The following is a 22,516-nucleotide window of genomic DNA, read 5'->3' as shown; positions in this document are numbered from 1 at the left end:
CTTTGTACGGTGACAGATGGTAACTAGACTCATCATGGAGATAATTCTGTAATGCATAAAAATATCAAATCACCATGATGTACATCTGAAACTAATAGGACATTGTATATCAGTTATACCTCAATAAAACATTCCTCCCTCTCTTTTTTCTTTCTTGCTTTTTTTCATTCTTTCTTTCTTTCTTTTTAAAGTAAGCTCTACGCCCAACGTGGGGCTTGAACTCATGACCTTGAGAACAAGAGTCACATGCTCTACCAACTGAGCCAGCCAGGCACCCCTCAATGAAATAACTTTTTTTTTTTTTTGAAATGACTTTTTAAAAATAAAATCCTTCAACTGAGAAAAAAAAAATCTGCCATAACATCCTCTCAGGGAGCAAAAGGACTTAAGGTATTCTCATTAGCCCTCATGAATTTTAGAATTTTATGTGGCATAATAATGTTCATCAGTGAAAATGAAAATATCAGACACAAAGGATATATCATCATAGACTTTCTAAGCAGTGATCCCTGGAATAGAAAAGTGAGAAGGGAGGCTATAGGAGCTTCTCAGGAGTCAGTACTGAGCCTTATTTCAAAGAGTTGCTATTTTAAGGTCAGATCTTATTTAAATAAACAGGGGAACTTGGGTAAGCCTGAGTCAGCTTCACACCCTCAACTGACTTCATCAACCAAGACATATTTTAACTCGGCCATTTTATGAGACTGTGAAAGTGAGATCTATTTGAGGAAGAAGTGATTTGGTTTGACCTTCAAGCCGTGGAAAAGAAAACACTTGTCACTTCAGGAGCACTTCCTCAGAGGAAGCTCTGCCTCAGACAGTTGAAAGCCACTGGCATTTCCCAGGCTCCTGAAATGTCAGAAATATTGGCTCTAACATTTGTATTCATGAGGACTACGTGTTTGAGCATTATTGGTGGGCAACTTTGTTAGTCCGAACCAGTTCGTCTGAAGCTCTTATCAAGTTGTTTATTTCCTTAGCTTTCATGGTCTATGATGAGCAGTCAGTGTCATATGTTGTGACAAGGCTTCTGGAAACTCCCTTCTCCAAAGCTACAAGATGTGGGTGGAGAGAATGAAGAACCGGGTTTCCTAAATCTTAATCCAGTCACCCAGACCTGGCGTGATCTTATTACTCTATTCTAGAGTCAGATATCCCACAGTGTGATCACTGAGGCAAGATTTGGTGGGTTTTGTGTCTTTCAGGGAAATAGACAACATCAAGAAACTTCCTGCTCTGGTGCCACGTGGTATGAATGATTCTTAAACACACCATAGATTACAAAATGGCCATGATTTGCAAACATGCATTTTAAAATAAGTTTTTTTCTTTATATTACCAGAAGTAATGTCATCAGGTATAAAATAAGCAATAGCAAAGTCTCTTCAGGAACCTCTAGGCATGTAAACACAATCCTGAAAAGAGAGAGTGTTGTCACCCATTCCAGAATAATTGGAAGGTATTTGAAAAGTAGAAGTTGACCTTCAAAGAGTTTAAAAAGTCTTGGGAAGTGGAACCTGTTGTAGAATCCATGGCTTTCTGGATTCAGGGACAAGAGTGCTTAAAAAAGATGGTGGGTGAGCAGATATAAGTCACACCTATAGATGCCCAGGGCCTGTCTTCCACATGAAAACTTTGATTGAAACTCACAGAATGCCCAATGGAGTAACAGCCTTGAGTCATTTGTATCCAAAATAAACTCTGGGTAATGGCGAGTCACCTTAAGGATATGGTGCAAAAGGTTAGGGATAATGAGTTTACACTCAAAAGATCACCACCCTCGTCCCAAACTGGTACTGATCCTTAATCTACCACCAGTCACTCCCCACCTTCCCTCCTCTTGGAATTTATGGAAGAAAAACAGGTGCTACCGCCAGGATGTGAATTAATTAACCAAACTGTTTCTCTAGTTAATATCAGGGCCATCGGTCTCCTCCATGGTTTTGCTTACTTATTATTTGGCTATCTTTGGAGGGTCCCTGATGAGTGATTACTCTAGAAGTGAGAATGCCTTTTTTAATACACTACTTTTTGTGACCATTTTCTTAGGTATTTACTATGTGCCAGGTTTGGGGCTAGGCATTTAATGAACATTATTCTTACAAAAGATCCTGAGATGTGGGTATGCCTATTTTACAGATAAGGAAACTAAGAGTCTCTGAGGTTAAATGACTTAACCAAGGTCCCTGGGACTTTAACCTAGGTCTGTGTAACTCCACTGTCCTATTCTGCCTACACTTCATCACATCTTTAACCAGTCACAATGTTTTTCTCCATACTTAAGTATAAAACTATGGCTCTTCCTCAAATAACTTTTTTTTTAAATTTTTTTTTTGAGAATTTTATTCATTTATTTGACACAGAGAGAGACAACAAGGAGGCCGAGAGGCAGGCAGAGAGAAAGGGAGAAGCAGGCTCCCTGCCGAGCAGAGAGCCTGATGCGGGGCTCTATCCCAGGACCCTGAGACCGTGACCTGAGCCGAAGGCAGAGGCTTAACCCACTGAGCCACCCAGGCGCCCCTTTCCTCAAATAACTTTTAAATGATTTTCCACTAGGGTTTAGGGGTTCATACTCATTCATTATCATTGTTTAATTCAGTTCCCGTTGGGGCTAGCTTTTTCCCTTGTTCACCTGGATGTGACTTTTCCTCCAGCCAAACTAAAATATTTCATGTTCTCACATACCCTGCACACTTTCCAGTGTGTAATCTTTTGTGAGAGCAGAAAGATGGGAATGGTGGGTAGAAAGAGCTGCATGGTGTCCATCTTTTGCTCAGTGTTGGGACAGGAAGAAACTGAAGATATTGTTATAAGGATGCTGTGTCAGACATGAGGCATGTGACATAACTTCGTGTCTATGTGTATGACCCTGGAGGGCAAAAGGCCACTTTCTCCATTTCTCCATAGATAATAATAAGTCTTCAATCCTGGGAGTCAGAAGGGACCATGATTCCATCATGGCCTCCACTGTAGTGGCTTTGGGTGCACTGGAGATCAAAGCCTAGGAGGATATGCCATATTCACAGAAGGGGTGGTGGCTCGGCGGGGTGGGCATGATTAGGGTGCTTCCACTTTCAAAATACTGGATAAAGAACAGAATGGAAGAATAAGAGAGGACAGTGCACGAACACACGTAAAACACCCGTGTGAGGTCCTAGAAGTGGCTGCAATGACTTGGAAGGGAGACAGTTCAGGGGCTGAGGCCCAACATTTTCCAGAGTTATAAAAGAAATACAGGTGATCACCATTTTGTGATCTTACCCTGATTTGTACCATCCAGCTGGTGGAATTTGGACAAGGTTGAAGTATAGCTCGTTCATTTGGGAATCATGTATCAAAAACCTCATATGCTCTAGACACTGTACAAAGCTCTGAGGATCCCAAACAAATAAGGCCCTGGCCTCTGAAGACTCACAACATGATAGAGCATCTACTCCTTATTTCCACAAGAGGTTTCGTATTGGATATGTCTAGACTTTTGCCCTAAGATGGCCACCATGGCCACACAGACTGTGTCCTGCACAGAGAATATGACATCAATGGCAGCCCCCTGAGTTGTGCATTGCACAGCCCCACCTGGTGACCCTGTTGACTCACATATTCTTCACCTAAAATACCTTCCCCTGCAACTTTGCCTTCCAGCTCCTTCCAGATGCATCTCTGATCTGAATTCTCTCCATCCTTGTATGCTCTCTTGACCAAAACCCCTAAGGCGCTCCTCTTTCCTCAGGTCTCCTTTGGCCTAGTCTTTCTGCAATGGAACCTGAAAATTAAATGGGAACTCCCTGGTCCCTTTCTCATTCAATATTCTCTTATACTATTATTTTACCCTTGTGTTCTTATTTAGTTTTTGGTGAGCCTGAATCTTATCTCCTTGCGTGTGTTTCAGCTGTAAGAGTAGGGAATATGTCATATCCATCTTTGTGTCTCCCTACAGAATTTGCACATAATTGAAATTCAATAGGACAAAAGAAGAAAGTGCTATTTAAAATGAGAGACCTTTTAAAGAGTGAAAGATGCCAACTGAAATGGAGTGTCTGTGACAAAAATCTTCAGTCAATACGTTTTTCAAATTCTTTCAGTTGTTGACTCTCAAATATTTATGCTAATGACAACCAGGAAAAGCAAAAGATTTTGGAAATGTACCAAACCCAAGACTAATTCTAGCCAACTGATTCTTTTCACCAAACTTTCTGCAAGAACATCTAACAAGGAGAGGCTCAGGCACCACTGATCCCTTGCAATTCTCCGCTGAGGAGTCAAGCATGGCTTTTTCTCAAGTTCAGACCATTAGTGGGAGGTCCAAAATATGGTGATCTGAGGGTAGAGGAGAAAGGAAGGAAGATGGAGATGCAAAGGGGGAAAAAAAAAGCAAAGGATCTGAAAATTAAAGAAAATACATACTTAATTGTTGATACAGAGCTTGGATTTAGAAATTTAGGAAAGATCAACTAAGTTATTTTCAATTAATTACTTAACTAATTTTATTCTTATACAGAACAGCTGCTCTAGCTATGAAGAAAGGAAGGGAGGGAGGGACAGAGGGGGAATGGAAGGAATGAAAGGAGAAAAAGAGAGAAGGAGAAGGACAGGGAGAGCAAGAGCAAGAGAGTGAGAGAGAGCATGAAGCAGGAGGGGGAAAGGAGGAATCTCCAAACAGAGCACTGTTTGCCTTCGGGTATTTTACCAAAGCTCAGTATGGTTTAATTGACATATGAGCCTGGAATGCTCTGAAACTCTGACTAAGGGGATGGCCTCCCTGGGTAATTTAAGCTTCCTTTCTCATTCGTAATCTCAACCACAAGGTTAAACTGGCACCCTGTTCTTTTTTAATTTCATGAGTAAAAAATGCACCGAAAACCATCCCTCTAGCCAGAATGAGTGATATTTCCTCCAGATCTACTTTCTGACAAATAGTACATCCTAAACCAGGTAGCTGACTAAGTCCTTAGTCACAGAAACAGAAGTTTTTCATCTGAAGTCAGTCTCTCACTCTCTGAATTGGCTAGGCTGCCCCATCCGCTCTGGGACACTGGAACCCCATGAGTAAATTAGAAACCTAACTTCAGGGCAGTGGGATACTTAGAGAAAAACCCCAACATCCTGTACACTGTGAATGCAGCCCCATGCCAGGATATTTAAGAAAGAAAATGCAAATAGTTTGACATAAACTAAGAATTAGTAGCTTTTGTGGTCTGATACGAGGGAGCCTGGGAAGACCCTAATGTCATCTTCCCCTACAGGCCTGTGGCCTCCTGAGCTAAGGCTCTAATCCCTCCTCAAAGGTCAAGTGATTAAGGCCCCTACAATGTTGTTAATCACATTTTCATGTGACTGTCTAGCCTCAAAGAAAGTTGGCAGACAAAGAGAGGGATAGAACAAGAACAATGTGGGTTAGTGGATACATGAAAGATCCTAAAGCAGAATCTTGGAGAGCTGGGTGCCTTTGGGATAATCATTTTGCCTCTCCGAGCACCATATATACACACATGGCTATTAATTTAACTCAGTGATTTTACCTTTCTCTGCCCTTCCCTCCTTTCTTTCTTCCATTCTCTCTTCCCTTTCCTTCTTTTTTAAAATAAAGATTTATTTATTTATTTGAGAGAGAGAGACAGAGAGGAGGGATGGGGAGGGGCAGAGAGAGGGGGAGAAGCAGACTCTGCGCTGACCGTGGGGCTCGTCTTACGACTCCAACTCTGAGATCCTGGCGTGAGCAGAAATCAAAAGTCAGATGCTTAACTGACTGAGCCACCCAAGCGCCCCTCCTTTCCATCTTTTCTACAAGAATTTGTTGAGCTCCTGCTATGGTTTTGTTCTAGGCATTGGGAATATAACTGTGAACAAAATAGGTGATGTCGCCATTCTGTGTAGGTTACATTCTAGTGGGGGAACCACAGCAAGTAAATAAATGGAAACATAATACAGATAGTCCTCACTTTGCATAGTTCTGAGATACCTGAATTTTGGGCACCACGGTTTATTTAACAACAGTCCCCCAACAACACACTTCAGATTTCAGTCACCACCCATACAAATTTCACTTTGCTCTCCAGTCCACCAATTGCTATGATCTACAAATGACAGGTGCCTGTTACGGTCAGTGACCAATCACAGCTCTTCTTTTCAAAGTCAGACGGTGACTGCCCACTGCTCATCTTTGTTCATGTCACAGAAGGATAGGAAAGCATGTAGTTGTGCTGACTTCTCATTTACCAGTTGTAGAACAGTACTACAGGCAAAGTCATTTAACTTTTAAAGCACTACTCTGAGGCCCCTGGGTGGCTCAGACAGTAAAGTGTTTGACTCTTGATTTCAGCTCAGGTCATGATCTCCGGGTCCTGGGCTTGAGCCCTACGATGGGCTCTGTGCTCAGCCAGAAGTCTCCTTGAAGATTCTCTCTCCCTCTCCCTTTACCCCTCCCCTTGCTCACTCTCTCACTCTCTCTAAAATAAATAAAAGATATTAAAAAAAATAGTACTACTGCTTTTGGATAACACTCTGGGTCACCCTGATTCTCTTGAACAAAAATGTGAGAATTTGCTTTTTATCACCAAACACAAATTCATTAGTTGACTCATTGGACCATGGAGTTATTTCAACTTTTATTTCTTAAAATTTATTTTATTGTTTATTATTATTATTTCTGTATTTTAAAATTTCAACTTTTTTTAAAAAATTTTATTTATTTATTTGACAGACAGAGATCACAAGTAGGCAGAGAGGCAGGCAGAGAGAGAGGAGGAAGCAGGCTCCCGGCTGAGCAGAGAGCCCAATGTGGGGCTCGATCCCAGGACCCTGGGATCATGACCTGAGCCAAAGGCAGAGGCTTTAACCCACTGAGCCACCCAGGCGCCCCAAAATTTCAACTTTTAAACCCTATTAGATGGTCTCTCAGACAGGTTATTGATACTACAGCTGGGGAGAGGGAGACACACAGACATTTACAAAGGCACATTTAGGAGCCTAAATGAATAAAGCGATTGTGACCTGGGATGAGAAAGAGGAGGGTGTTCCAGAGGAAGACACACCAGCAAAAAAGTACACATTAAAGGAACTGTTAGTGATTTTTCATGGCATTGAAGTGTTGGAAGATGATCCAAACTTAGAAGTATGGCTGTTCACCAAGGACTATCAATAAGGTTGCCTCCATGTCCTAAGTTTTACCATAGGAAGAAGGAGGCAAGCGCTGCTCAAACTACTCTTTATACATTTTTAAATTTTGGTAAAATACACATACCACAAGATATATCATTTTAATCATTTTTAAGTGTACAGTTCAGTGGCATGAAGGATATTTGCATTGTTGTGTTTCCATTACCACCCTCTATCTCAAGAACTTTTTCATCATCCCAAACTGAAACTCTGTACCCATTAAACATCACCTCCCATTCCCTCCTCCCCAACCCACCCTGCCCTTGGTAGACTTTATTCTACTTTCTGTCTCTATGAGTTTGACTATTCTAGGTAATTCATGTAAGTGGAATTTTACAATATCTGTCCTGTTGGGTCTGACTTATTTCATGTAGCATAATGTTTTTAAGATTCATCTGTGTGATAGCATGCATGAGAACTTCTGTTTTAAGGTTGAATAATATTCCATTGTGTGTCTATACCACATTTTATTGATCCCATTTGGATTGTTTTCACCTTTTGGCTATGAGGAATAATGCTGCTATGAATATCTATGTGCAAATACTTGTTCGAATCCCTGCTTTTAAATCTCTTTAGTATATACTTAGCAGTGGAAGTGGAATTGTTGGATTATAGGATAATTCTATGTTTCCTTTTTTGAGGAACTGCTATACTGTTTCCCATAGTGGCTGTACCAGTTTACATCTCACCAGCAATGCATGAGAGTTCCAATTTCCCCACATCCTCTCCAGCACTTGTTTGTGTCTCTCTCTTTCTTTTCTTTTCTTTCTTTCTTTTTTTGACAACAGCCACCCTAATGGATTTGAAGTGGTAGCTCATTGTGTTTCAATTTCTATTTCCACAACAGTTAATGGTGTTGGGCATCTTTTCCTGTATCTTTTGGCAATCTACCTTCTTATGAGAAATATCCATTCAACTGGTAGGTTTTCTACAAAAATAATGTAACATTTTATTTAAAAAAAATTTTTTTAAAGTAAGCTCCACCAAACGTGGGGCTTGAACCCCAAGATCAAGAGTCATGTGCTCTACTGACTGAGCCAGCTAGGTGCCCCAAGAATAAAACATGTTAATTCTCAATATTCTTAATATTTTAAATTACAATGTAGTAAATAAATGTTCATCTTAGAGTTTTTTAAAAAAATATTTTCCTATATGTTATAACCAACAGTAGGAGAGTTTTTAATATTTTGATAAAATTTTAGTGGTTGTTCATGGAGCAATCATAATTTCCCCCATTTATTATTAAGGTGTTTGCGGGGTACCTGGGTGGCTCAGTGGGTTAAGCCTCTGCCTTCGGCTCAGGTCATGGTCTCAGGGTCCTGGGATCGAGCCCCACATTGGGCTCTCTGCTCAGTGGGGAGCCTGCTTCCCCCTCTCTCTGCCTGCCTCTCTGCCTACTTGTGATCTCTGTCTGTCAAATAAATTTAAAAAATCTTAAAAAAAAAAAAAGAGAATGCTTTGCATGGTTTCAACTCACAAAGCTACTTTTATGTTCTCCACTATTCTACAAAGTGAGGATTTCCTTTAGAGTGTTGGGTTAGTGATAAGAAATATGAAAATGAAGCAGGATGAGGGTCTAGAGAGAGATGGACTGTGATGGGAGAATGGGCTATTTATTGCTGGTTGTCAGGAAATGCCACTCTGGTAACGTGAAATTTGAGCAGAGGCCTAAATGGAGGAAGGAAGTCAGCCATATCCTTGTGTGTATGAGGAACTTTCCAGGCTTGGGGAATAGCAGGGCCAAAGCCCTCAGCTGAGAGCCTGTTTGAACTGACTGAGAAATAGCAAAAGTGTCAGTGTGGCTAGAGCACAGTGATGCAGAGGGAGAGTGGTAGCAGATAAAGATGAAAAGGTAATCAGGAGCCAGATCATGTAGGGCCTTGCTGGCCATGGTATGCACCTTGGATTTTACTCTAAAGTCCTGAGAAGCCATTGGAAGGCTGAAAGTCAGGTCATGTCAGTGCACAGGGCGACTGATTGATTAGGGGTAGTTCCTTTTAGGGGAGAAAAGGAGAGATTGAGGATACTAAAGATTCACTTCACCTACCTCATAATTCACGTAATGGCCAGTCTTGGCTTGTAAATGAAAAGAGACAAAAGACTTCTGGAGACTAGGACCTACTCATAGTTTTATTGAGCATTTCCTATGTACCAAGGAGACCTCTTAACTCCTTCCGTCTCACCCAGAGCTTCCTGGAATTTTCCCAAGAGGTTTTCAGGACAAGATGCTTCTCACCAGGATGTGGAAGACAGAGGAATCTAGTAAGCAGAACCATCAGTGGACATGAGTGCTCTCAGATTTCCAGAGAAGCAGCAGCCAGACTTCTCCACACACCAAGCTGGTTTCACAAACCCACAAGCTCATGGGTCAGGCAGGTAGTACAAATCAAAGAAGCTGGCCCAGAGAGACTGGTGAGATGGCCAGCTTGTACCCTACTCGAGGCCACCTAAAGTGGGTAGCCAGTAGCAGCCCCCTGCTACCATGAGGAAATGTGGTCCTGGGGGACTAGATCTTCAAGAGAAGCAGGAAATCCACATTTTAACTGTGGTTTTAGAGTAGTGGCAAGTAATTTTTTTTAAAGATTTCATTTATTTATTTGACAGACAGAGATCACAAGTAGGCAGAGAGGCAGGCAGAGAGAGAGGAAATCCTCACTTTGTAGAATAGTGGAGAACATAAAAGTAGCTTTGTGAGTTGAAACCATGCAAAGCATTCTCTTTTTTTTAAGATTTTTTAAATTTATTTGACAGACAGAGATCACAAGTAGGCAGAGAGGCAGGCAGAGAGAGGGGGAAGCAGGCTCCCCACTGAGCAGAGAGCCCGATGTGGGGCTCAATCCCAGGACCCTGAGATCATGACCTGAGCCGAAGGCAGAGGCTTAACCCATTGAGCCACCCAGGCGCCCGGTGGCAAGTAATTTGAAATGTTTGACACATCAGCCATCCTATACATAAGTATGTCTTTGGCCCTTATGCTGTTATTTCTGATCTTAGAGGGCCTTGCACCACAAACAACCTTCTACCATTCCCTAAGAATACTCATGAAAAGACATAAATGGTTCTCTTTCTCCCACCCACCTGTCTTCCAGAAGGAAATTACACTTACATGAAAATCTCAGTGTCTTGGAAACTTTTAGGGACATTTCAATTTCATGTTAATCTATCTTGACTGATTAAAAAAACAAAACAAAAAAAGGTTCCTGGATTTGACAGAAAACTCTGGCTTGGGCGGACATTGTTATTTAGCATCTGAATGTTCATAGTTTTCTCAATACACTACAAACTCTTAAAAGATGGAGTATCTTCAAAAAATAATGAATGAAAATTTACAAAGATAGAGTATCTTTTTTTAAAAAATTAATTTTATTTTATTTTTCGGTGTTCCAAATTTCATTGTTTATGCACCACACCTAGTGCTCCATGCAATGCGTGCCCTACTTAGTACCCACCACCAGGCTCAACCAACCTCCCCACCGCAAAACCCTTGGTTTGTTTCTCAGAGTCCACAGTGTCTCATGGTTTGTCTCTGACTCCGATTTCCCCCAACTCACTTCTCCTCTCCATCTCCCAATATCTTTATTAAGCAACTTGATACAAAAAGTACCACTAGGAAACATCATTAATATCATTGATTTACAAGGCAGGAATTCACTTAAAAAACTCATGTCTGCTGCATTCTAATTATAGAGAACCAAGAAGAGCAAAGCAAATACAAAGAGCATTTTGATTAAGTGTTAATGTAGATGTTCTTTGTGTTGAACTTTCCAAAAAGATCTATTGAAATATTTGTAATACTTAGAAATTATACACATGCAGACTTTCTTGCACTACTAGAAAAGCTCCATATTTACATCGGTGCTGTAGTTTCACTTTCCTGCTTCTCATTTGTTTCAAAGAAAAGAGAAGTTTAAATGGGATTTTGTAATTTGAGGTTATGTTATGAGAGAAGGGAAAATTATATCAATCTTCCAAGGGTCATCCTTTTAAAAGATTTTTTTTTAACTTATGAAGGCAATTTAGTCCATTATTTAATTTGAAAACAAAATCTTAAAAAAAAAATCATAAAAAATCGTAAAAAAAAAGCCCCATGATTGTTACTCTACTAAACTCAAAAAACCTGAAGAACTTACAGTACCTTAAACCGGTGTCTGTTACTCAGTGTTTGGTTAGAAGGAAATCTGCAAGTGTGTATTTCTTTCTTTCTTTTTTAAGATTTTATTTATTTATTTGACAGACAGAGATCACAAGTAGGCAGAGAGGCAGGCAGAGAGAGAGGGAGGAACAGGCTCCCTGCTGAGTAGAGAGCCTGATGCGGGGCTTGATCCCAGGACCCTGAGATCATGACCTGAGCCGAAGGCAGGGGCTTTTACCCACTGAGCCACCCATGCACCTCAGCAAATGTGTATTTATCCTAGAATCTTCATTTGATATAGATAATTACTCTCAAATTATTGAATTACTTTTCTAAGAATACTAACATCTCATCTACTTGATTGGCTTCTGTAGCAATGGTAGCTTCAGAGCTTCAGTAAATGTTGATATAGTTCAAACTAATGGGAAATAGAACACATGCCCAGCCTCAGAAGTTGGACAGCCCAGTTTCTCTTACAGAAATAGACCAAGAGGCGTATTGCTCACTTCTTCAGAGTAGCACCAGGAAAGGACCTGTCAATGTTCATTTTAGGGCTATATAAGCATTTACAGGGGCCCAGAGAGGATCCAGTTTAATTTAGCCGAGGACTGATCCCCACTATATCCCATTTCTGAGATGTTTGCTCTAATGACAGGTGGAATTAAGTGATCTTTAAGATCCCTCTCAAACCTAGGAGGCTACAACTCCACCTCTGAAGCCCTCACAGCTCTCATTGTATTCAGCAATGAATGAGTGTTGTGCGATCTGTCAGTATATATGGCACATGGCTCTAGAATCCAAAGAATATTTTGTGCTTTCACAGAATTCCATTCATCGGGTAAAGGGAAAAGTGGCCATCTTGTGCCATACCCCTCACAAAAGAGATATGGTGCTGGTATATAGCACATGTCTCTAAAAGAGAACTAAAATACCTTTGCATACAGCTAGATTTCAATTTTGTTACTTTTTTTCTTTGCAGAACAGTGTCCTATGAAATAAGAAGTGACAAATACCAGCCTGATATTGTAGAATAAATCAAAATAAGAGGAGTGAATGTGTAGGAGAAAAGGGTTAGCTACAATGTCTGAATGAATCAATGCAGAACTCTGCTCAGAAATTTAAGGAACCAGGTCATGAGGCACAAATTTGAAATTCTCCTTAGAATTTTTGATATGAGACCTTATGATGAAGAGTTAATATTAATACTAGCATGTGTTGCTAAAGGTCAGGACAACGTATGAATTTCCTATTGCCACAGATTAGCACAAATTTAGTGCCCCCAAACAATACTAATTTATTGGAGCACCTGGTGGTGCAGTCAGTTGAGTGATGTTTCAGCTCAGGCTGGTTTCAGCTCAGGTTGTGATCTCAGGGGCTTGAGATTCAGCGCCATCTTGGGCTCCATGTTCAGTGTGGAGTCTGCTTAAGATTATCTCTCTGTCCCTCCCTGCTGTGCTCTCTCTCCTTTAAAATAAAATAAAAGTTCTTTAAAAAGAATACTAATTTATTATCTTACGGTTCTGGAGGTCAAAAGTCCAAAATCAGTGTAATTTGACTAAGGTTCAGGTGTCAGCATGGGTGGTTCCTTTTGGAGGCTCTGAAAGCAGAATCCATTCCCTTGCCTTTTCTGGTCATTCTGGAGGGTGCTTGCATTCCTTGGCTAATGGCCCCTTCCTCCATCTTCAAAGCCAGCAATGGAGGGTTGAGTCCTATTCATATCAAATCACTTGGGCACTAACTCTCCTGCTCCTCTTTTATAAGGATGCTTGTGACTACATTGGACCCACCTGGATAATCCAGAATAATCTCCCCATCTCAAGATATTTAATTTAATAACATCTACAGAGCCCCTTTTGCCATGTAAGATTCACAGGTTCCCAAGAGCAGGATGTGGACATCTTTGGTGGCCATTACACTGCCTACCAAACTTCACTATGCTACAAATTTCAGTGGGCTCTAGGGGATGACAGTTTAGTAAGTATGATTTCTTTTAAAGCATCAAGTTTAGGGGTGCCTAGCTTGCTCAGTTGGTGGAACATGCAACTCTTGATCTCGGGGTTGTGAGTTGTTCAAGCCCCACATTGGGTATAGGATTACTTAAAAATATAATCTTCTAAAAAAACAAGGTATCAAGTCTATGGTACCTTCTGGGGACTCTTGAGTTACCTTTGCATACTGTTACATTTCCCCATGTAGGGCCAGTCTTGTTTTGCATATGAGGAAACAGAAGCCCAAAGAACAAAATGATTAACTCCAACAACCCTCCAGTGTGAGCAAGGCAGGACTAAATCTGGAACATGGGCTCTTGATGCTCTGCTATTTCTCACCTTTCTCCAGTGCCTCTCTCAGGAGGTATACCCTAAAGAAATGTTGGAGTCAGTTCAGCACCATATTGGGTAGCACTGGGCAGGGTGGGAGTTGAGGGTAGATAAAGGAAGGGAAATGACATCCTTTTCCATAGCAAGTAGATAAAGCAGCCACACAGCAGCTATATTCCCAGGCTCTGCTCTCCACTCTTATTTACACTTTTATTTTTTACGTATTTATTTTAAAAATATTTTATTTATTTATTTGAGAGAAAGAGTGAATGTGCGAGAGTGAATGAGTGGGGCCGGTGGGCAGAAGGCAGAGGGAAAGGGAGAAGCGACTCCCCACTGAGCAGAGAGCCCAATGTGGGACTTGATCGCAGGACACTGGGATCATTACCTGAGCGGAAGGCAGGTGCTTAACCAACTGAGTCACCCAGGCACCCCTCTTACTTAGACTTTTAGAAAGTGTCTCCTTTCACAGTGCTTTCTTGACTTTAAGTTGGATGATGATACTAGGCATGATTCACTTTATGTGCATACAACCAGGTATTTGAGGTATTTCCTTGGTATAGCAATCAAGTAAAACATTTGAGAACTGGAATCCGTTTTGGGGTCAGACCCTGGGGGGGGGCTCATGCTCAGGTCTAGCATGAAGCATTGGTTATGTGACCACTGAATAGCACCAACATCATGAACTAGATGTAATAAGAAGCTAATCCACAGAAAGTGGTTAGCATGATGCAAGGGTGCATAAATGCTTACTGAATAATAATATATTATTATATAATAATAGCTTTATATAGTTATTACTATGTATATTAACCATATATATTATTATCATATATTATATAACATAGATTATAATACATATAATAACTATTATTATTATTAGGACATCAGTTGACCCTGCATGAGCTGGGCCCTGCTACCTCCCCAGCCTCATCTCCTACCATTGTCTCCCCTTGTCGACTGTGTTCTGATCACAGCAGCCTTCTTTCTGATCCTTAAGTAGGCTGTGAGAGTCTTTATATTTGCTGTTCTTTATTTTATTTTATATTTAAAAATTTTTTTAAATTAAAAAAATTTTTGCATTTGCTGTTCTTTTAACTTGGAACTCTTTCCCTAAATATTTAGAAAGCTACATGTATCTCATTATTCAGGTCTAAGCTCAAATATTGCATCTTAGAAAATTCTTCTTTGACTACCCCAGCCACTTCCATCTTCCCCAGTCACACCCTGCACAAGTGTCTTCTTTTATTCCCTTCCTTTTTGGTCATTATTAAGCTTTGAAATTACCTTCTTTTTCCCTTCCTGCCTTCCTCCTTCTCTGAAGATTTTAAGCTCCTTTCATTAAGTAGTGTACGCGTGTTCATTAGTTTATCTCCAGCACCTAGAACAGTGCCTGGAACATGACAGGGGTTCATGTTAGTTGGCTAGCCTACCAACTGATAATAGACTACTATCAGAATACAGATCTTAGTTTAATGTATTAATTTGAGATTTTTGTTTTCTATAAGCATTGACTTCTTGGGATCCATGCCCCCCTCGTTAATTACACCTGCCTCTCTGAGTTTCTTCATCTTTTCCCAGCTCTTCCTCCTTTTTATCTCATTCCTTCAGGGCCATAAAGTGGGCTTCTCCCTCCTTCCAAGGACTTTAAGAAATTCTAACAGAGGGGCACCTGGATGGCTCAGTTGGTTAAGTGTCTGCCTTTGGCTCAGGTCATGATCTCGGAGTCCTGTGATTGAGGCCTTGCTCAGCAGGGAGCCTGCTTCTCCCCCTGTCTCTGCCTCTACCTGCCACTCCCTCTGTTTGTGTTCTCTCTCTCTCTCTCTCTCAAATAAATAAATAAATAAATCTTGAAAAAATAAAATAAAAAAATTCTAATAGAGCACTCTCAAAGTCCAAGAAACTTATAAGACCAAAAATCAATCATTATGAGTGAAACTTCAGAGGCCATTGTTGGTTGGTTGGCAGCTATTTTAGATCACTTTACCTCCTTGATCTAAAGCACAATTGCACAGTTGCTCATAGGCTTATGTAGGTCAATGGCTTGCCCATATCTCTTATTCCCAGTGCTTGGCACAGTGAATTAAGCATGCAACAAGCATTTATAAATGTGTGTGACATGAATGGGGTCTTCTCCTACCTATTCATAAAAATCACTTGAAAGAAATGCAAATCAGTAACAATCAGGAAAGAACATAAGAATCCTGCCTTATGTCTTGGAAGACCTCTTCACTCCTCTCAGAATTAGGCCAGGGGCCAGCTGATCTGCCAGTGGAAAGGGGATCCACAATGGGTGGGTTGGGTTAGTGTCCTATTCTTAGGCTCTACCTCCTAGGACTTAGGGCTTGGCAGAGCTATTGGGGGTTCCTGGGTCACAGTCAAGAACTGTCAATAAGAACAGGCAATATATCTTGGTGTCTCCTTTGAAAAGAGGAAGAGAAATCCTATTGCTGGAGTCAAAACACTTGGAACCATATAACTTCAAAATTGGAAGGGTTTTCAGAAGTCATCTGATCCATTCTCCCATTTTCTTTTTTTCCATTTTATTTTATTTCTTTTCAGTGTTCCAAAACTCATTGTTTATGCACCACACCCAGTGCTCCATGCAAAACGTGCCCTCCATAATACCCACCACCAGGCTCACCGAACCCCCCATCCCCCTCCCCTCCAAAACCCTCAGTTTGTTTCTCAGAGTCCACAGTCTCTCATGGTTTGTCTCCCCTTCTGATTTTCCCCATCTTGCTTCTCCTCTCCATCTCCCAATGTCCTCCGTGTTATTCCTTATGCTCCACAAGTAAGTGTATTCTCCCATTTTCAATTAAATTACTAGCTTACAATTACTGAGGAGTGGAACTGGAACTATAACTCAGGACTGACATCCATTGTCTTATTTGAGGAATGAAAAAAAAGATGGAGTATATAGGGCAATTTTCTCCTTCTTCATCATGTATGAAAACTCTCAGAGAATAAATATAAGGCTATGTAAATAGACATACATACCATTCTTTATTTCATTTCATACATACATACATATATAAAATTCATAAAAATTTCAGCTTAACATAGCTGGAAAACAGAAAAATGTTTACATTTCTGATCTCAAAATTCTTACCCTCAAAATATATCCTTATTGACCACATGGTAAATGATTTTTTTAGTTTAAATTCAATTAGCCAACATATAGTACATCATTAGCTTCAAATCGAGAGTTCCATAATTCATCATTTTCATATAATACCCAGTGCTCACCACATCACATGCCCTCCTTAATGCCCATCTCCCAGTTCCCCCATCCTCCTACCCGCCCCCCTCCAGCAACCCTCAGTTTGTTTCTTAGAATTAAGAGTCTCTCATGGTTTTTCTCCCTCTCTGATGACTTCTCATTCTGTTGATAACCACGTTAATATTCTGGGTGCCTTTTCACTCCAGTAAACAGTATTTTTTAGTGAGTGCTGGGTTATAAATTATAGTATACAAATTGGTACACATTTATACGTGGGGCTGTGATGGGACAGCCTAGAGCACCTTTCAGAAAGACAAACTATTGGCAATAATATCCATTCTTTGTCTTCACCCCTCTCACCTCTCCTCTCTTCTGCCCCAAGTTTGCTCTTTCCACAAACATTTCTTTAGAGACACAGGGAATGCAGTCTCCCTGGGCAATGTATCAGTGCTGCTCAGCACTAAATTTTAGCTATCTACAAATCTAAGCTCTTTAAGACCACCTTGAGTAATAAAACACTAGCTTTGCAAAGTTGCTATACATTTCTTTCCTTAGAAAACTGAACATTTCAAAAAAAGCTTTGAGACATAAATGTTTAAAAAGTCAGTCCCCTCTTCTTCAATCATGTATTTATTTTCCAAGGGTGTGGAATGTGGGAGTGGGATGGTATTGAATCTCTGCCTGGTATTAATTTTCAGAATTTTTAGTGTGTCATTCTGTGTGTGTGTGTGTGTGTGTGTGTGTGTGTGTGTGTTTCTCCCTTTGGAAAAACAAAAGATGGGTTTCCTTGCCCATCATGGAAAAAATGTAACATATAACTAAATCCCTTCCTGAGAGTACAGACAACCAAAAGCAGGCAGCTTAGATCAGGGTGGTGAGGAAGTTTTGTCATTTCCAGAAGGAAGCATGAGTCATGGTGTACTACATTTTGGGAGGCCTGAATCAGAGCTGTCGAGGAAGTCTCAGACAGTTTAACTTAGAACCACAATGTAATTTAACATAATGTCTTCAATATCTTGTCTTTCTCCAAGATGGCTATAGACATAGATGTTCTGATTATTTGCCTTCAGAAACAGAGAACAATTTAACGCTTGAAGAATTCCACTAATCTACTTCTGAGGCAACCAGCTCTGGAAATTATAATTAGTATATATCTTTTAGAAAGGAGAAAAGAGAATAAGTAAGAGAAGGAGAGAGGACACTGTTCTAAAATCTAATAAATGAAGAATGGTCAAGTTTAAATTATCTTGCTGGAAAGAATAAATTATTATGAATAACTAAGCATTTTAACAAACATCCTTTTCCTCTTTGAGGCCAAAATGTACTTGAGAAAAAAAACCTTTCCACATACTCAAATTTCACATGCTCTAAGATTCTGACCTATTTTGCAAAGTCTTAATACTCAGAAAGGTTCCAGAATGCTAAGGAACACAACATATAACCATCCAGAAGTTGATCTTGGGTGGGGTTTGGGATGAGAAGAAATGCTGCTCTTTGGGGCTGGGGAAAGAGTGGTACTGTGTTGGGGTGGGAACAAGCTGGAAAAGAAATGCAGGGATAGCAAGATGGGATAAATTTCCAAGACTGGCTTGGAGCCATTACTAAGAGGTTTGGGGTAAGACAAACAGAAATGTTTTAAATTAGAGGTGAAGAGCACAGAGAAATCTTGTTATGTTATGGTTTCAGGGTCCTGATGATTCAGAGGCCCAATAATATTAACTATTACAAGCTTTGATAATCAAATAGATTGGTAGTGAATTCAGATAGATAATTTGGGATTCTGCCCTGCTCCCAATCTCCACCATTAGCTCCTTGAGACCTGAGAGCTGAGAAGGGCACAACTTTAGTATGATCATTTCCTGTGGTTAGTTTCACTCTCAGCTAATCACTTAGGGGGAGCCAGCTGCTGTTAGGCCTAGGAAAATTTGCTTGGGGACAGTTATTGCTTTTAGCATCCTTAGGAACATGTGTATAGATGGGAAAAGAAGAAAGAGGAACATATGTTGCACAGTCTAGTAATATAGGAGATACACACACACACACACACACACACACACACACACAACATAAGGCATGAGGCATTGAGATCTGTTTGGGGTGTCAAAGGATGGCAAGAACTCTAAACTTGATAGTAGAAAACCTGTCCTTCTAATCTTCTATATGTAGGTTGTAAAGAGACATTATTAACATCAGGACTTATAAAACCTCTATAAAAGTTTTCCTCTGAATCAGGCTTAACCTGGGTTAGAGGACCTGCCCTCAGGGTTTGAGGTGTGGCATTCTGCCCCATCAAACTTCCTAGAATTCAGCAGGTCACATGATCTTTGCCTCCTTCAGGATAATTTGGTACTGTCACAGAAAGTATGGTGGGACAGGGGTACAGTGGAAAATCACAGGATATATGGTCAGAAGGCCTGGCTTCAACTTTCCAGTTTTTCCTTGCAAGCTAGGAACCTCTAAGGGTGGACTTCAGTGTCCTGATTCCTAGAACTAGGGATCTGGACACCAGGATTGCTGTGAGGACCCAGTAAGTACTGAGTAGTGGTAAAGCCACAGCACCTTGAATGTTGCTGCATGATGGTGTGGTAAGTATACACAGTGAGGAAGCCCTTCTCCTTCTAAAGTATGCTTCTTTTCTTCTTCCTGGTCTAAAATAAGTATTTCTCAAGTCTGTCCCCTACCCTCCTTGCTTCCCACTACTGCTATGGTTTGGACCTTTTTCACTTTGCACCTGAACTATTTTCAGAAGGCTTCTCCTTGACAACTCCCAACTTGATCCTTTGCTCTTACTGTTTCCATTTCCTGGCACACTCTTACCCCAGATGCCCACTTGGCTTGCTGCTCCCCTGTGTACTTTTGTGCTAGCATCTCCTGATTTCCTTCACATTCCAGTCCCTGGTAGCCACGAATCTCTTTTCTGTTTCTATGAGTTGGACTGTTCTTTTCCCCCACCTATAAATGATACCACACAGTACTTATCTATCTTTGTCTGGCTTATTTCACTTAAGGTAATATCCTCTAGTCCATCTACGTTGACAAAAATGGCAGGATCTCCTTTTTTCTCATGATTGAATAATATTCATGTGTGTGTGTGTGTGTGTGTGTGTGTGTGTGTGTATCCTTTTTATCCATTCATCCATCAATGGATACAATTTGACTTCTTCCTTTCTGATTTGGATGCTATGTATTTCTTTTTCTTACCTATTTGCTCTGGCTAGGATTTCCAGTACTATGTTGAATAGCAATGATGATGAGAGTGGACATCCTTGTCTTGTTCCCAGTCTTAGAGGTAGTGAGTATGATGTTAATGGTGGTCTTGTCATATATGCCTTTTGTTATGTTGAGGCACATCATTTCTTCTATACTTAATTTGTTTAGAGCTTCTATTATGAAAGTATGTTGAATTTTGTCAAATGTTTTTTCCGTATCATTTGAGACAGTCATATTTTAATCTTTCTTTCTTTTTTTAAAAATATTTTATTTATTTATTTGACGCAGAGAGAGATATCACAAGTAGGCAGAGCAGCAGGCAGAGAGAGAGAGGAAGCAGGCTCCCTGTTGAGCAGAGAGCCCAATGTGGGGCTTGATCCCAGGACCCTGAGATCATGACCTGAGCCTAAGGCAGAGGCTTAGCCCACTGAGCCACCCAGGCAGGTGCCCCATATTTTGATCTTTCATTCTGTTTTTATGGTATGTCATATTGAATGATTTACATATGTTGAAACTTTTTTGCATCCCAGGGATACATTTCACTTGATCATGGTATATGTCCTTTTAATGTACTATTGAATTCACTTTGCTTATGTTTTTGTTTAGGACTTTTGCACCTATACTCATCAAGGATATTGGCCTATAACTTTCTTTTCTTGTAGTGCTCTTTCTGGTTTGGCTATCAGGGAAATGCTAGCCTTGTAAAATGACTTTGGGAGTGCTCCTTGTTTTTCAGTTTTTTGGGGAAGACTTTGAGAAGTATTCATATTAATTTTTCCTTAAATGTTTGGTAGAATTTACCATTCTATTAATATTAATTCTTTCTTAAATGTTTGGTAGAATTTACCAGTAAAGTTATTTGCTGTGGGCTTTACTTTGTTGGGAAGTTTTTGATTTTGACTCAATCTCCTTACTCATTATTGATCTATTTTTTCATGATTCAGTCTTGGTAAATTGTATGTTTCTAGGAATGTATCTATTATTTCTTCTAGGTTGTCCAATTAGTTGACATATAATTGTTCATAATAGTCTTTCCTGATCCTTTGTATTTCTGTGGTATCGGTTGTAATTTCACCATTTTAATTTCCTTTTTTTTAAGAGTCTATTTATTTATTTATTTTAGAGAGTGAGAGAGAACATGAGTGTTGGGGTGGGGGAGGAGCTGAAGTGTAGGGAAAGAAAGAAGGAAAGAATCTTGAGCAGACTCCATGATGAGTGTGGAGCCCAGTGTGGGGCTTGATCTCATGACCCTGAGATCATGACCTGAGCTGAAACCAAGAGTCAAATGCTTAACCAACTGAGGCACCCAGGTGCTCCACTTTTGCTTCACTTTTTTCATTTCTGATTTTATATGTTTGACTCTTCTTTTTTTTTTTTTTTCCTGAAGTCCAACAGTGAACCAGAGCTGGTAACTTTGCTGATATCTTTAATGACAATCTTTATCAGGCAAAATGGCCAGGATCAGGGCCAGCCCCTGGCCTTTTCTGAGAATGTGTGCTCTCTCAGTGAGCCAAGGACTTATAAGCACACTTTGTCTCCACTACCTTCCTCCAGTAACACTCTTAAACATAGATAATTTATATGCTGTTCCATAGAAAGACCTGCTTTGGCCTTTCTATAGCCTAGCCTCTCCTTATGTGATGATGATTCCATGAATCCAAGGAGATGTGTCCAACCAGAGACTATAATACTTCTTCTAGACAATGCCCTGGATAGTTGGAACCCTGAGATTCCCTGTTCAAATGATCCCAAGCTGGTTTCTAGAATCCATACGGTCCTCTTCCCTGGGTCTTTCTTCCCAAGTATAGAGGTACTTCTAACAATAGTGTCACAGATGGAGCTAGGACATGGAATCTGGAATGTCTTGTGTGTCTATATATAGGTGTCTTCATGGTCCCTCATAGCATATAGTTGCATTAGAAATGAGTAGAAAGGGACTGGCCACAGGCCTAAGACCTCACTAGTCTTTTTGTCCCAAATGACACAAGTGTTAGAGATAGATCTATTTTTTCCATCCAAGGCTAAAAGTTGGGTTCATTGGAATTTCATGCCATTCATAAGAATCTGATCTAAATATTTGGTTTTGCTTCTCTCTGATCATAAATTAACAGGTCAGGTCATAAGGTTGTTTACTGCCCACAGATGGGCCAAGATATTATGAGGGGCATATGAGGTCTTAGCAAAGATAGATATGATCTTATCAAGAGACCTCAGGAAGGTCAAATGCAATCTTGAGCAACATTGACTGAAGTGAGCCATAGCCAAGCTCCTACCTTGGTGAAAATTGCTTTCATGAGCATCCTTATACTAGGCTTCCAATCACTTTCCTTTTACCTTCTCAAGGGCAAAGCCAGTGTCTTAGTCTATATAAGATCCCTATCCTTTAGCATCAAGCCTGGATTTCAGCAAATAGGCAATAATTGCTCTTTGAACCCTACTGAGTCTGCCTAGAAACTACTAAGTAGGACATTATCATAT

At 40.3% G+C, this 22,516-nt stretch overlaps 1 non-coding gene across 1 annotated transcript; it reads right to left on the bottom strand.

Annotated features, from left to right (window-relative positions):
* Nucleotides 1–200: 200 nt before the first annotated feature.
* Nucleotides 201–273, bottom strand: TRNAK-CUU. The gene has a single exon. It is a non-coding gene; the product is annotated as a tRNA-Lys (tRNA).
* Nucleotides 274–22,516: the final 22,243 nt, after the last annotated feature.

Source organism: Lontra canadensis, unplaced genomic scaffold (assembly GCF_010015895.1).
Source record: "Lontra canadensis isolate GAN:19392208 unplaced genomic scaffold, GSC_riverotter_1.0 scaffold304, whole genome shotgun sequence".
Classification (NCBI taxonomy): domain Eukaryota; kingdom Metazoa; phylum Chordata; class Mammalia; order Carnivora; family Mustelidae; genus Lontra; species Lontra canadensis.
This window is presented reverse-complemented; position numbering and strand designations above follow the sequence as displayed.